The sequence below is a fragment of the Plectropomus leopardus genome, chromosome 9 (assembly GCF_026936395.1).
Source record: "Plectropomus leopardus strain MGB_pleo_1.0 chromosome 9, ASM2693639v1, whole genome shotgun sequence".
Lineage (NCBI taxonomy): Eukaryota > Metazoa > Chordata > Actinopteri > Perciformes > Serranidae > Plectropomus > Plectropomus leopardus.
In genome coordinates this window covers 25,110,066-25,127,324 of record NC_142184.1, presented here as the reverse complement: position 1 = coordinate 25,127,324, position 17,259 = coordinate 25,110,066, and the positions used below count along the sequence as shown (strand labels likewise).

General features: G+C 38.5%; 1 protein-coding gene across 4 annotated transcripts in view; it reads left to right on the top strand.

The window, feature by feature from the left end:
- Nucleotides 1-17,259, top strand: part of acot7 (acyl-CoA thioesterase 7) — a 76,516-nt gene that overhangs the window by 28,323 nt on the left and 30,934 nt on the right. The window lies entirely within an intron of this gene.

The window sequence follows — 17,259 nt, the reverse complement described above, 5'->3', positions numbered from 1 at the left end:
TAACTGTTTTAACGTAATTCAGGCTTTCATTACACTACCTTTAAATGGGCACAAATACAATCATATGCATTTATGAAAACAACCTTTGAAATAATCTTTTACATGAAAATTTTTTTTAAAAAAATGCTCTTGAAAAGCTTTTTGTATGTATATCATGACTCTCTTTCTAATATCCTAAAGTAGCTTAATATAGTAAGTAATATCTTCTTTATCTCGCTGCGAAAACATCAACATTTTTTCCTTTTAAACAACTGTATTTAGTCAAGTTTATCACCAAAAACTACATTTTACAAGATTACGTTGAGCACATCATGACACCATTTTAATTTGTCTTCACCCAATATTCAATTTTACTGTATAGAGCTTGAATGCATCATAACTGCAGCAGCTAGTTCTGGCCACCTGTTGCTTAAAGCTAATGTAACAGATAAGTTGAATGTAGCATTGTCAGGGAAACAGTAGGGTGCATCCTGTGACGTGTCCAAAGTGAGTTTACTGCTTCCTTTGGTCCTAAAGCTTTCACGGGGAAGACCTCTCCTTATCCCAAAAACCTTTTCTGTTGTCCCCAGGATGCCGAGGTGCCGTTAGTCTCAGGCCTGGCCTTTTAGGCTGCACAAAAATTATGTGACACTACAGAAAGACTTTGTCCACTGCTATTAGTGAATGTCATCTTATTTGCTATTAGGTCAAATTGATCCAATACTAGCAGCTGTTGACAGAGTCCAGTGTCTCCAGTATCTGTCAGATTTCTTTGCACTCTCATACACGTGAAACAAAGAGCTCATGATGATCAGCATTATACTGTATATGATGTGTATGTATATACCTGACCATCCACATTATCAGTACAGTATGGGAATCCTGCAGGGGAGCGGATGAAATACCTACAGCAACATACAGGCTTATGTTGAAAGACAGAAGACTGGGCAGAAGTATTTACAGCAGAAGAAGAGATACATACATAGAAGCTGAGGCAAGGGTGACCAAACATTTCACATTCACACTCTTACATACAGAGTATGCAGTACACGTTCACATCTATCTGTTCTACCTTCATGGGTTTGCTCATGAATTGCCGGCAAGGTTCCTTCCAGTTTTACAGCCTCTGGCATGAACCCCCAGACTGTACTTTGGTACAGTGTGTCCTGTGGCAACACAGCAGAGGCACAGAAGAAGAAATACTGCTGAATTTAATCCAAAGTGAAATGTCCTTGAGAAAGAATTTTTTGGCTTTTAGTACTTATGTTCTCCTAAGTGAATGGATGAGTGAATGGTTGTTTGGCTCAGAAATGTCTCGCTGTTTTTGGGAATAAGTGTGAGTGCTTGGTGGGGGTTCTAGTGAGTGATTGTTCCGTATATGTGTGTGCCCTGTTGCGTTTTGAAAGAACTGCTCGGGTTGTTACTTGCATTGACAGCACTCTGTGCAGTTATGAGCATGGCTGTAATGGTGAAGAACAGAATGACGAGGATGAAGCAGGAAATAGACAACTGGAGCAACAAATGGAATATAGAAGGTCTTTGTAAGAGGGACTTTATGGTGCTGATGCCATTTCCAATTCTGTGCTCCGCTGACAAGCTAGACAACTCAGAGGCTTAAATAGTCCCTTTATGACTCGTCTTCTGACCTCGTTAAAATTCTGACTCGGCCTATTCAAGCATTTATAAGTAGAAAAACTGTTTTTATTATGTGGATGATGCTTTCAAAAAAGGCATCTTTAGGCTTCTTGCTTGCAAAAGTGAAAATATTTCTCCTGCATACATTCAAAAAAGGCCCTCAACTGAAATACTGTATGCACATGAGTATCCTTAAAGATTTTCAGGATTGTTGGTTACTGTTTGTAAACACGCTCGCTAACCATATCAAAGAAAAAGCAAGCCTCAGATTCACTTTCATTGTGCAGCTCTGTATTTACGTTCTTTCAGCACTTTGTCTTTTGGACGTTGTTAAGAGCCCCAATGGGGAGGAGGCCCTCAAAAAAGAATGAAGATTTTTGTCTTTTAATTTTTTTAATTCATTTTTTTTAGTGATTTGTGCTACAACTAAATAATAGTTGGCTAAACAAATCTGTGGAAAGACTAAACTTTATATAAGACAAATAGTAGAAGCCCTCTGAGGCCCCTGTCACCCTTTTAAAATGCAAAATGGTTTACTTCTAACCTTTTACAAGGATATGACTCTTAATAATATTTTCACATTTTGCAAGCAAGTTGTTTGTCTTTGGGCCCTTTGCCCCCACTGGAGTTGATCCAAACTCCTAGAAACAGAAGTTTGCAAAGTACTTCAGAAAAAATGGCCATCAAAGCACAGAATGTACAGTACAGCAAGCAGCAAACTAAGATTAAAAGCAAGATAAAACAACTAAATTAATGAGTGCATATTCAAATTTGACGGCTTAGCCACCCATAACCAAAAACCTGGTTTATCTGATGTCCCAAACAACATATAAAAGCAACCCCTCGCTGGAACCCATTGAGGCTGCGTCTGTAACAAATCCCACATTTTATCAGCGCAGAACAGATGCTTTTTATCGGCCGAGGTATATTGTTTCTGGCAGCATATTCCTGCCTCATACTGCCATTTCTATTGAGGTCAGCAATGTAAAGAGGCCATCGGAGAGACACCAGATAGTGAGGAGGGAAAACAGACGAGAGACGTTGACTGAGAAAGAGAGGCAATGAGAACAGGACAGGACAGCAGGACGGGAGGAGGAGGGTGCAGGGCGGGACAGATAAGTGTCGCACGTGTCATGGTTGCCTTTTTAATTTGGCAAGCTCGCTGAGAAATCTGTCCAATTAAAAAACAAATGTGGAACAAGCATGCAGGTCATTTAGAATACACACACACACACACACACACACACACACACACACACACACACACACACACACACACACACACACTGCTGCTCTCTATCTGTGCATGCCATTGCTCATTAGGCAATGTTCCCTGTTGTTTGCTGCTGCTGCTGCTTTCACTACACTTATTTTGTTTACATAACTGAGTCAGGTCAGGCAGCCAGGATGCTTGTTCTCTCTTTCTCTCTTACTGTGTCTTACACTCTCTCGCTCCCCGTTTTCTCTTGTTGGAGAAAAGCAAAATGACTTATACATGGCAATGCAGCGCTGTTTACTTACTGTATGTTTCCCCTTTTGTGCTGCAATAAAGTGGCCTACTTAGCTTCAGCCTAAGGAGACATAAAGCACATGCACACATACATAAACATTCAATATCACACATGCATTCATGTAATGTAAACAAACTGGATGCATAGTGTACCCTGCAAACAATTTTAATTATTTTCTTTATAAAACACCACCTCTTTAGGTCTTATTAAATATCCCAGTGACAAATCCTGACCGGCTGACTGCAGATTGAAATGGTTGTGCCAAAATGTGACAACACATCCATCCAGCCAGAGATCTGACATTAAAGTCACTGACGCTAATGTGGGCTAATACAGTTGTGTCAACATAATACCATCTATTTGGTCAGAAATGATTTGACAGCCGTACGGGATCCCATTTTGCATTGTGTGGGCATATCATTCTCACCCTGTTAATCACAACAAAACACATTTTCTCACCTACCTCTGTTGGTATGAAGCTGTGCAGACAGTTTGCCAGGGTTTTTGAGGAGACTGATGAACAATTTTCTTTGGAACAACTTTCCATTAAATCGATCCTGTGAAAAATGTTCACAATGAGATCTGTGGTTGATCCAGTGTGACTGAACATGCCTGGAATGAAGATGCTGTCATAAAATGTGATTTATCAATGGTTTGAGCAGCACAATCAATAAATCTCATCCCCAAAAGGAGTTTAGGAACAGATCTCACACAGTTTGGTCTCACAACATCAAAACTAAATGCATGACCAGATACCAACAGAGACCTGTACTATAAAGCTGGATTTGGGGTTAGTGAGGTAACTTCCGTGTTTACTTAGGCTTTTTAGTACTATGAAGTTGGTTCACTTTTTACTGGGATAAATCATTGGGATAATTTTACAACTGACCTGCTCGGGGTTGGGTCAACTTCACAGGATCGGATAACATCCCTTCAACATCCCTACTGCTGATGAATCAGATCACGGGATAAAAAAGGTTACTGACAGAGACAAAAGTCGAGAGTGGCTGGCAAAAAATCAGGCTGCACAATATATTGTTTTTTTATTGTGATTAAAAAACAATATATTGTGCACAAATTGTGAAATACTGTGATATTGCACTCAGTGATTGTTTAAGGTAGTTAAAAGAGAGTATCAGTCGAAAATGAAACTTTAAAATGTTGCTAATATTTTTTTAATTGGTGTCTTTTTGTGTTTAGTTTAATGTTCAGTTTGCTCAATAAAAGAATAGTGGAAATAATTTCCTTTTCATTTTTTAAAATCAATGAGCAATTTATTGTTTTTTAGCATTTACTGAAAGCAGAACTGCACACACATTAATATCAACGTATGTATTTATCTCAAGTACTATTGTTATCACAATATTTAACAGTGTTATTGCATATTTTCCATACATCATACAGACATAGTAAAGGAGTATATTGTTTAATAGGTCAGCAGATTCATTTCATTGTTTCAGGCTTAATATTTCCTCTCTGGTTTTTAACAGATACAGTGTTCATTAAGGACACTAAAAACATACTAAAAAGTTGCAGTTTAATTGTGCTAAGTTTATTTTATCTCTGCAGTGATAGGTGATGCTGCGGCTGATTTTACACTCCGATTCCATTACTGCTGCTAAGAATAAAATGCGACACCTGTGTGATGAGAACTTGAAATATATTTTGTTCTTTGAACTGTTCAAATAAACCCTTATTGATTTGTGCCCAAATTTTGCAAAGGCCATTACTTGTTTGGAACTAGTAGTGACTGATTTTAAAATAATTTTACAAATGTGGTTCAGCATTAGAAATTAACACACCCTGCAAGTTTTGTAATGATTGGAAAAACAATAATGATTTATAGTCTGATTTGTGTTATGCCACGCCCATTTGTTTTGCATTTGTGGTGCCCCTTTAGTGGTCAGTTTGATTGACACTTTCAGGGTATGACTTATGTAGACAATCCCTGCATGTTTTGTGAGAAATAGATCGAACTTATGATGTTTCAGGAGAATGGATCACATTTGTGGAGAGATTTATCAATAAAATAAAACAAGCATTCACCTCATGGCAGGTGCTCGGCATTAGCAAATGAGAATAACCTGCACACTGTGTTAAAAAAATTCTAAAATTCAGATCTTTAGATGCTGAAGTCTCAAGGCCTGCCATTCTACAGTTAATCCTCAGATGGTAGACAACTAGCTCTGTACTGAAAGTCTCCAACATGCCGAACAAAAAACCTACAAATTGTCTAAAGATCACAAGATCAGCAACTTCAACCACAGACCACAATAACCATTAACTTAACATTTTCTTTCTCTTTCTTGCTTTCCTTTTCTTTGTTGCTCGGTCTTTACTGTCTGCCCACCTCTCCTCATTATCTAATGTTCTCTCTTCCTACTCGCTCTCCTCCTTCCTTCATGTTCTAAGAAAGTGTACCACTTGTTTCCATGACAACAGCCGTTGATTGCCACAGGTGGACACTACTGCTGTTTGATTGAAACAAATAGACTAAAGATTTGATGCTAAAGGTACTTTAGTTTTCTTTTTTTTTCATCTGTGCACAGTGATTGTGCTAAGGCCACCAATTCACGTGTGCATTAGTGCATGAGATCTTTAATCATGCACACTTTCTTTTACTTCCTGTGCATGTGTGTAAAGCGACACCTTCCCATGTCTCTACGATGAGTGTGTATAGATGTGTGCCTATAAGGCGGTTTGTGTGCATAAACTTAATGCAAGTTGTGTGTGTGTGACAGAGCTGAGCTGGGGACTGGCTAAGCACAAGAACTCATCCATCACTGTGGCTCCATATTATCTGTCCTCTGCCCTGATCTATGCTCAGTGGGTATATAAACATGTCACCGCCTGAGACAGAGGAATTCAGGGAGACAGGGATATGTCCACTGGAGCTTGTGTGATCGACCTTTATGAGGAGTGTGTGTATAAATGTGTGTGGGTGGGGAGGTTGTTTCCACTACCTCTACCTCCAGTTGTCTCTGCTCCAAAACAAACATTGATTCAGGAATAACATACTGAATCAGCTGCACTGGTTGAGCTTTTAAGAGCCTCAGGAGAAGAAAATTTAAATATGGGAGCATCTAGGTGAAAATGAGCCCCTGGTATACAAGAAGCACTGGTTCTTCCTCCACTGATATATCGATATAAAGATAGAGTACTTCATCAATCACAAAGTGAAATTGCAGAATTACAGCAGCCAGTTTACACTTGAGAATCACAAAACCCGGACTGTACTCCAAATCTATATAATTATAGATATATAGTAAATGCCCTGTATATGGTGCGAGTACTGTATATTGTCCTGTATTGACAAAACATATGAAACATGGATGACCTTAAGCAGATCTCAGTTTACAACTTAACACCAAATATGCTTCTGAAAGCTCCTTCACATCCGTTAGGAGGACAGACCTAGAGACATTAGCATGCTTGAGCAACCTCCTATTGACCACATTGCCACCACAAATCATTAAGCCTGTAGGAAACTTGATCTTGACTTCACATTTTGTCCAAACTATGTAGGTATACACTGTAGGCAATAAAAAAAAATGTGGCAACACTTTCATTCCTCCCACAGGCAGTTCAAAGCCAATATGTCTCATAAATTATACAGCATGTATACATGTGATTTACTCTGCATGGTTCATACAATCTATGTAACAATCTACGCACATAAGTTGGAAAATCACTGGCTGGCTTTTATGATGGAAGTAGAAACTCCAGGATGGTAGAGGTTCTGTCCATTATATGAAATTGAAGCAGGCAAACTTTATTGTGGTTAAATTGCCATATTGTGACAAGTGCAGCAAATGCCAAAGCTATATCGCGTGTCTGAGTCTGAGGAACTTTAATGATTTGAACAGCCTCACCACATTCAAACCAGCCATTAACTGAATAGAGAGTTTGTTTACTTGTGCTAAATGCTGACATAGAATCAATACAAGAGAGGAAAGGCACCAACCTTAACAACCAGCACCAAATTGATCAACCCAAAGAATCGTGTAACAAGGCCTGTGTTTGACTCTGTGTGAGTGTGTGTGTGTCTCTTGTCTGTGTGTGTGTAAAAGGGATTTTAAGTTTACATTTTAAAAAATACATATATTGTTTTCTAGCAAGTTGCATGTTTTATAAATGCAGAAAATCTGAATTTTCTGTTTGTGTATCGTCTGTTGTTAGCAGTCTGTTAAACCACACAAATAGTTTGTTTTGGGTCTGCATGTTATGATACAGGGGTTCAGCTGAAGGATGAGGACCCTGAATGATCAGGGGCTGACAGAGATACACAACTGGCGTGAAACATAGATTATTTATTATTAATAAAAATACATTTATTTTTTAATCTGAGTTCTGAGATGCCCCAACATAACACTGGTCACTGGATGGGGTACCATGGACTAAGGTTTGATTACAAAAGTAGGGAATACACAAAAAAATGCTGCAATTCTCTGCAATATACATTTTATATCAAATAAGCATATTATACATTATATTGAGATTGGTTATCATGGTTTCCACAATCATAGCAGTTCAAGCAAAAAATTAAAATAATTTAAAAAAAAAAAGACTATATTACAGGGCCACTAAGTTATTGTTTTTTTTTTCTTTAAAAAAAACCCAAAGTGTCTGAAAATACACAATTACATGAATCCAACACATTTTACCCTTTGCAACTACATATCCCTGTGAGAGTGAAGCATCCTCCCTCACCTACCTGAAAAGCAAATACAGGTCAAGATATAAGTTGATTTGGCCCTCTGCCTGACAATCTCCATCTGCCTAATTTGACATGCATCTGTTTTCGGCCAAAGGGCCCCTGGCCCAAAACACATTGAAGAACCTTTGTTTATTAGGTAGAATATTTGCATTTCTACTGAAAAGAACACTTTCCTTTACTGCCCTCTCTTTTATTAATTGAGGAGAATATTAACTTTAACTGTAATATAGATTAAATAGTAGATGTAAAACCCCTCAGTGTGGTTTCACTTCACCTTGGTAAAGTGTACTCAATGTTGTCAGTACATTTAACATTGTGACATCACTGTTGGGTGAGGTTACAAGTGCAAAAGCCAATCCAAATAAATCTATCAATATTTTCATCAACTCATAGCTTCTATCATCTGAAATTTGACAGCTAGTAAGAGGACAATTTCAGAGAGATAAATAATGATTTTGAAAAGTGACAGGGACTTCTAACTCATTTGCATTACCTTCCCTGGTACCTGTTTTACTCAGGAAACAAGTTGATATTTCAGTGGTGAAATGAACATACCCAGTTACAGAAATAAACCATGTTCATTACTGTTACGAAGGCCAAGTTCTACATTTCGAAAAGTTATCTGTAGGAGCCGATGACCTTTACCATCAAAGCCAGATGTGCATTTTATCCAAAAGCCCTTTATCTGACAGAACCTCCATCACAGCAATCCTATTCCAGTGATTTTCCCAGGCCTGTGGTGTGCACATAGCTTACAGTTTAACCGTAACCATGCCAGCGCTGGCTTGCAATTTTCAGAACATCAAGTCACACACTAATTTGTTAAGGCGTTCATAAAGGGCTAACCACAGGTGGAATGATAAAACATACAAAAAATGTAGCTTATGGGACTTTGTAAGAGGATGTAGGTGGGTTGCTGCGTGGCAGTAATGTTAACAGGAGCTGTTTCTATAGTAACAGCTCATTAGGAGGCAGTTTGAGCCGTTTGATACTATCCATGAATAAAGCACTTGTTGGGGAGGGGATGAGAGGGACAGAGAGGGAGATTGGGAATTGTCAGTGGTGGATAAAGGCAGAGGGCAACAACAAGAAAGAGAGGGAAGAAATAGAGATAGAAGTTTTGGAAGATAACACGTCAGAGGTCACGCATGCTTTGCTGTCAATTTTTCTTGATTTCACACTTCTTTCATCCCTCTTTCATCACTGGGTGCCCTGCATAGTGTGCTGTGTCTGGGCCGGTTCTAATTAAAAGGGCTTGAAATTAGTCAACAGAGTTGATGGATGATGAGAGCTGGCCGGAAGACCCCCTTCATTGTTCTCATGCCTGTTGCTGGTGGACAGCATTGTGCACCAAGATTTGGGGAAATCGTCAGAAGAAATCTAATCACAGAGGTATTCTGCCCCGTGGCAAACTGGGCTGCACTAGGGACTTGGTTACTAATTGCCTTTTTTTCCCCATTTGGAGTGAGCTGTCTTTCCTCTTCACACACACCATCTCCACCCCCCCCAACCCCCTCCCTCCTCCCACTCTGCCTTTCGTGTTCCCACCCTACGGCAAAGGGAGAGTCATAGTGTGCCATGTCACCCTGTGAATGTGTAACGCCAGGCCCAGGGCTGTCTTGGCCTCGCTTGTCCTCATTTGCAGTCTCACATTGAGCCTCACTTCAACCTTTTACATCGACTGTACAAGGAGAGGTTTTTTTTTGCAGGAGTTGCATTAACAGACCCACTGATGGTAGTGATTAATAAAGACAAGCATCTTTGCTACTCAAGGACAGCGCAGTCCTCCTCTTGATTTGACTCGGCATTTTAGTCACACATTTCTAGTGCACTAGATAAATTGAATATCCATCACAATCTCATAATTCTTTTGTAAAATGCACACAAACCAACGCTTTTTTTTAGAGTAAAAATAAATAACAATGTCTGATCAACGCACTCAGTGGGGTAGTGTAGTGAGGTTAGTGATATAGGTTGGCAATCTGAAAAGCATCTGAGGCAATCTGATTGTAATTAAAAATCCGTAATTACATCCATAATAATAATTAATAAAGGGCTTATTTTACAGATTTCCTGCAGATCCTTAGAAGTCTTAAAAGGCAGTGAATTCATGAATCAAAAAATGAGGCCTTAGTTGGTATTAAAATGTCTTAAACCAATCTTACAGAAGTATTTAGGATAGGGTAGTGGAGCCCAAAACACTCAGAGCTGATCAGAGCAAAGGATCCACTGTCTGCTCGCCAGCTGTCGCTGTACCCTCAATTCATCAAAAACTGTTTATTTAACCAAGATTTTGCAGCATGTCAGCAAAAAGTTTTTCAGACACAAAGCAGTGGTATCCCACATGCAGAGTGAGAAACACAAAATCGTCAAGAAATCTTATCAATAAACGCTACATATTTCCAAGTAAAAGCCATGTTTTATTTTACAATAAAAAAATCATGCAAAATCTCTACTAACCCTACGTAAGTGATGCTGCTTCATGTTTGTTTTTTTCTTCACTTTTGGTTAATGTAAAATTGGGCTTAGATTATTTCTAAGTGGAATCAAAAAGTCTTAATTCTAATTTAAAGCTGTAGGACCCCTGTTTTAAGAAATAATCCTTTATTCAATCCTTAATTAATGAAGGATTTTTACTAACAGAGTGCCTCGGATACTTTTCAGACTGCCAACCTATACCATAAACTACCACATAAAGCAAGCTGACAGTCATTTCTGTTTTATTTTTTATTCTTGTCTGACTACTTGCCCTGTCCTTAAAGAGCACCTGATTTTTTTTCTGTCACCAACACCAGTGTCGTGACCCCGTGCAGCACTCTGGTTTTTCTACAATACCAGCTTCCTTTAGTGCTTTGGTTGAAAAAAAAGTTATTTATGCATGTTATTTCTTTTGTCTGCAATATGTGGAACTGATTTATTGTTGATTAAAAACATATTGATTCATTGAGTTTTAAGTTCAGGCAACAAAGAGTAAAACTTAGTGAAGATTTGCATTGAGTTTTAGAATAAAGGATTCTCACATCTGCAGTTGAAAAGTTCTTGATACAGAGTTGCAGGAAGATCTTCACACTAAACTAAAATTCAGACCATAATGCAGCATAGCCACATTTGTTTCTAATTTCCCAGTTACAGCTCAATGAAATGTTTATTTTCCATTCTGAGATGAAAGAATGTTAATGAATCACTCTGGAAAACTGTTGAAGCTTTCTCCCACAAAGTTCATGGTGCTGGATAATAGGCAACTAAAATTCCAACAATTTAGATACCGAAGCCCTTTATCAGTTACTGTGCATAATTGGCTCTCAGCTTTGCCATCAGAACCAACTCTAGCTAAACAACAGTACTCAAACATCCAAACTTGCAGCTTTTAACTACTCATTGCTACTTTTAAGCCGTCTCTAAGAGCGTGTGGTAAAGTGAAGAACATTGAACAAAGCGGGGTAATTATTCCCCCACACCCACCAGCCTTGTTTTCACAAGGCATCTGGAGAGCTGCTAACACCGGGGAGCCAAAGAACAAGACCACGGGAGCCCACTCTCACTGCTCCACTCGGTCTCCGAAATTCACTGTCCTATCCACAAATAACCACTCCTCAGTGCATTTCTATTCATTATTTTCTCACAAAGTTACAGAGTTTGTGTCATGTCATAAAATGATATTCTTGACTTCTTTTCCAGTCTAGCCATTTAGCACATTAGCATTCACTTTATACCATAGCATGCTGAGTGGGGCTTTCTCTTCATCCCTTATGATTCCTTTATTTACCCCAAATGACCTCCTGAAGATTGTTTCATTCTGATAAGAGCCCTCGTGCAATTACAGAGAAACAGAATCATTCAATATCATTCAATATTCTCAAATAGAAGAACAAATGAGATGAAATCTCAAAAATGTGGGATCACTTTGTTTCTAGGATTAATATCATCAGAGCTTATCAGCTGATGCGTGACTACTGCTACCACAGCTGCTGTTTTGTAGAACTGCTATGGGGCGAAGACAAAAACAGTGATATTTGTGTATGAAAGGCAACAGTAGCATATTGTTTCTTATTGCAGCTTATCTGGCTCAGTTAAATCACCCAAATGCTACTTTAGGATTTTGTTTGTAATTGTTATGTTCCTTTATAGCAAATAAGATGATACTATTATTGACCTAATAGGAACAGTATAGTGCAATAGATTATTTCTGGGACAACTTTCAGAGCTGAAGGAAGTTACTGAAAAATGTCAGTTCAGTTCATTAGTAACTATAGAGAACGAGGCTGTATCACACTAAGATGGAATTCATGCCTCAGTCAACATTTAGAGTTAATTAAAGATACTGATATCCTAAAACAATACAACATATTAATGTCAGTTTTCATTTTCTCTTTAAACCTACAATAACCAACCTGCCAACATCTTATTCTGTCGACTAGTCTGGTCAGGAAGTCTCAGTAGGGTGCCTTTAAATTTTATTAAATGTTTAGATTCAGGTCTGGTAAGCCAACGTTTACATTCAATTTCATCATCTTGTCAGGTCATGATCCATCTCCATTAAGTGTGACATGCTCAGACACGACCACTCCAGGCTTTGAATAGCAGCAGCTTACTACGCCTCTTACTCAGGGGACATTTTCAATCTTAGGTGAGATCCCATCAATTTTCACAACAGCAGAGATGTATAAAAACAGGAAAAATCAAGATGGGTTTTTGGAGAATGTTTCACAGCAGGCTTAAGGCAGGAAGTGATATGTTTGCTTGCCCACACACACTTAACGCCTGATGTACTGTTGTCACCCGTCTGTGGCCATATCATTGACTTTTATCAGAGCGTTTTTAATAGTTGTACTTCCCTGATCAACAGGGTTGTAGTTTGAGTTAAAGTTAATGGAGCCTTTCATTTGACGGAGCAAAAGGTCTGTCACTCTCACTCTGCCTGGCCTGTGTTCAACCATATAATCACACATCAAAGTCGATCCAATTTCTCCAGCAACAAGCCATTTTCTTTTTTGAAATAGTGTTGGAGATGTAAGTACATTTATCTTCTACCCCAGACAAAGGTTTAGCAAGGACCAAAAAAAAGAAGTTTTCTTTCAATAATAAATCTTTGTACATATTTGTATTATCAGTAAAATAAAGTGGAAGTTATGCTTTGGCCATTTGGGATGAGAGGATGTCAAAGTAATGGCATGTTAAATTCTTAATCAACTCAGCGGGCCCACTTTTACAGTGAATGCTGCTTTTGGGTGCAAGCAGCACATTCTGTTTGTACTCCCACACATTTGGCTGTCATAAATAGAGCCACACAGTGCAGATGGTAGGAGCCTTTGGGAGCCAAACCAGCCATCAGCAAGCAGACTTATTGATTTTCTGTAGCCTGAGAGATACAAAAAGTAACTCAGAGGGAACGACTGGGGCAACTGGAGTGTCTAGTGAAGAGTCTGAATATCTTTAAATGAGCATGCATTCACAAACACACACATATTACACATGCGCACACACTTTCTCCGACATGACAGATGCCTCTCGTCTCTAACCCACCCACTCTATACAAGCTGTCCCACTTTCTATGAGAAATCCACAAACAACTGTTTCCTTCACAAGCTGACATAATCGTATGTGTGGCACACACAGACAGATGCAGATGTAGATTAGTGTATTCCTTGGTGTCCACTTTGTGAGGGAAATGGCTGTCAAGACTTACAGTAATCAGTAACTTTGATTTCCCGCTTAGGGTGCTTTCTTGCTCTTCACATCATTTGCAAGCTTTTAGCAGGAATTGGCAAAGTGCTCTGCAAACGTTTTGATGATGGGTTACTTGATTTGCTCTCACATCTTAAAAGTGATATTTCACACAAAATTGATCTTTTTAGTATGAGATAGTCCCCTCCTGTCGGTTGTTTGGGTGTTTGTAGTTTAATCTCTCACAAAGAACAAGATGGATTCATTTCACTCGCAGTTGTGATAAGTGTTCATGGCAGAGTATAAATTATCAAACAAATATGAGATCTAGAGCACATAGTCACAAATAAAGCTTTTAATAACATGCAGCAACTGCCAGTTCAACAGTGGGCATGTATTCTTCAGATTAACTCCATGTGTTGAGGCAGTGCGCTGAGATCCCCCTTCTTCTCCTGCAGCAACATCCAGCTCTTTGTTGTCCTTATATGCTTATTAGGCCTTGTGTAGAAAGCCATATACTTACAGATTTCTTCTCACTTTTCTTGTGTCTACAATTTGCTGTATTTTTTACTACCAATTTTTTCTGGGATTCAGAAATGCAGGCTATTCTCATGCACTGTTCATTCATATACCTACAAAAATTTAGGTTATTATGTGTCTACTTGTAGGTTGTCCTTCTCCAGTTGTCATCATGCAGCACTTAGTCTGGGCAATGCTTTTTCTTTCTATCTTTCTTTTGATGCGATTTTCATGTCAAACCATTTTCTTTTAGTTTCCATTTTTATTTGTAGCATCACAAATATTTTGCCATTTTTGAGTTATGATTTTCCTGAAACGCCAGTTCTGACGCTCTGGAAAATAATGGGCCAGATCCACAAAGAATGGATTGTACCTGCTAATAGCACTATGATTTGCACAGAATTAGCACTAGCAATCAGCCCCATTTTAGCACCCTATCCACAAAAGAATTTGCGCTAATTGTATGCCGGTGCAACACACCTACAAAGTTTGGCAGCTGAGCGTAAATTGCCCTCCTTTTACGTTTAATTGAGTAAGCAAATCTTTTCCTAGTGTTTCAGGCTTTTCTCCACATTTCAGAACACAGATTGGTTCATAAAGGAAACTACAGAGAGCACAAAATTTTGCAGAAAGCATCAGTTTTGTTTGTTGCCCGCAGTCAACTGTGTGTTGCAGCTGTATCCAGCATCTCAAAGTAGCTGAAACTATACATGTGTTTTCAAAATTAGACATAGGCCGTGTGCTGTGCAGTGCAATTTGTGTGCAATTTGCGTACATTTCACCCTTTGCACATGCTTTGTGGATTGCATGCTGTCTTTTTTCTCATTTGCACAGGTTTAGTGGCCACAAAAGCAGCAGCCTTTTGTGGATATGGCCCTATGTGTTTGTTTAAGTTTATCTAACAGTTCTGTGGTAGTTCTTTCTTTCTTTTTTTTGGTGGCACCTCTCCAATTCTTGGTCATGTACAAAAGTATTTGTACCTGACGCTACACCTGCCCTCATACAGTATTACTGCTGCCTTCTTTAAACTTTAAACGTTGAATTTCTCAAGGGCTGTGGTTAGGAAAGCACGGAGACTACGTATGGACACTACGTACAACATCTCATCTCAACTGAACTCACAAGAGAAGCATCTTTCCTATCACTCCACAGAAGGTGCACCACATTATGTAGGCCTAGTTCCTTATTTTTAACTCAAAGCAGGGGGAACTTAAAACAATATAATGTATGAATTTACCTTGAATAAAAAATAACTTATTAATCTAAATAAATAATTTAGAAAACAGAAAAAGATTATCTACCGAATGAAATCAAATTTTACAAAAATAAATCTCATATTACACACTGCTTAGGGGGCATTACCTATTCCAAAAATAATCATGAGCCTTTAATTTATGATCAAACCTGACTAAGAGCTGATTTGGATAGTTAAGAATGTTCGGTGCATCCGGAGTTGATGTCTCTTACTTTTTCTCTTAACAGAAAATTAACAGAAAATAAAGAAACGTTGGAGTACCACACCGTTCTAATCGGTCCTGTTTGTTCGTCACCCCTCTGTTTAGGTACTGAGCACACTGATCTGTTACTAAAAGGTGGAGCTGGAAACACTGCAGTCTGTTGATTGATCAAGAATGAATTGACACTTGACAAGAACTCAAAGCACAAACCTGCTGATTTAAAATATCTGACAGAGACAGAGTGACAGAGACTCTGGTGTCCAACCCTGTTCCATGCATGATCAAGAGAATGCAATACAAACGTTCCTTTGCATCACTGGTGAGGTGATAATACAGTGAGAGCTGCATGGAACAAAGAGTAACAACCCCGCCTACATTTATGAGCACTATCTGCAGTGTAATTGCAAAACAGATCTAGGGATAAGGTACAGGTCTGCACAGGTTACATAGTGGTTGCAAGTGCACTACACTGAAAATGTTCACATTAAAACCAAAATGTGTCATTTTTACGCTTTGATTCTCGTATGAAGAATGTTGTCAATCTTCCAATTTAACTCCTAACAAAAAAAATCTAATGAACGAATTTCCCAAACTGTCAAACGATTCCTTCAAAAGAAACCAGAGCCCGTCTCTTATGTCAAAGTCCCATACTTTGTATGCACAACACACCAACTGCCACACTCTTTGTGCAGGTGTCATAATGGCATGTTACTAAGAGAGGGTTGTCATCATTCATACAACTGCAAGAGGTCACATTTAAGAAAAACTTAAACATTAAGAATTTCTATGGATAAATAAACTGGACTGTTCTCTGTATTTCTTTTATGTTTTTAACAATGGGCCAACAGGATCATCAATGTATACTCATGTAAGGGGGTGAACTTAAATCATTAGCATAAATGTAACATAGATTATGTGCAGTTTCTTGAACATTCCTAACATTTGTCAGGTGACAGTCAGTTAACTAAAAGTCAAATGAAACACTTCTTGTTGGCTGTCAGCTCATACAATATCAACAGTGGACTAATGGGTCTAGATGAGAAGCTAATGTTGAGGAAATGGCAATGAGACTCATTCATAATTTAGCCTCAGGTGGATAGTTTTCTAATTGCATCAGGAAGCCCATTAGCTTTTACATTGAACAATCTCATCTGAATGAAATAGTGCCTCAAACACATCTGAGAATCCATCTAACATAATGACTGCACTTACCCTAAAAGGATTGAGTGTGATATTTCAGTGATGATAAGTTGCCATTTGCACATTGGAAGTTGCACAATTGCAGAGTTAGTTCTTGACCTTGGAGAGAGAAGAAATCTCAGCTCAGGGGCCACTTACTGGCTTGTTCTGGAGCTTTCAGCTTTCACAACATTTATTGCATTGTATGTGGCTGAAAGCTTATTTTCATAGATAGTCCCTCACCACATTGTGTTTTCTCGGTTGTCATTTTTCCCACTTGACTACTTTTCATGGAAATGCTAAAACTTTTCAATAATATTTTGATAACTGAAAACCCAGTGGAGTTTTATTTATAAGGGGAGAGAAATCTATATTGAGACTTTTCCTCAGGTGGAGTCAGCAGTACTTCCTTTACAGTGAAACAACAAACAATACACACATCAATCAAAGTGCTGGAGACTATTTTGTGTCATTACATAGTTGATGTGCAGCATCATGACATTTTGTTAAGGCAATATTTTTATGAAAAAAAAGAAGAGAGGGGGGAAATATTCAGAACATGAACAAAATATCTATGAATCTGCTGCTATGGATCCAC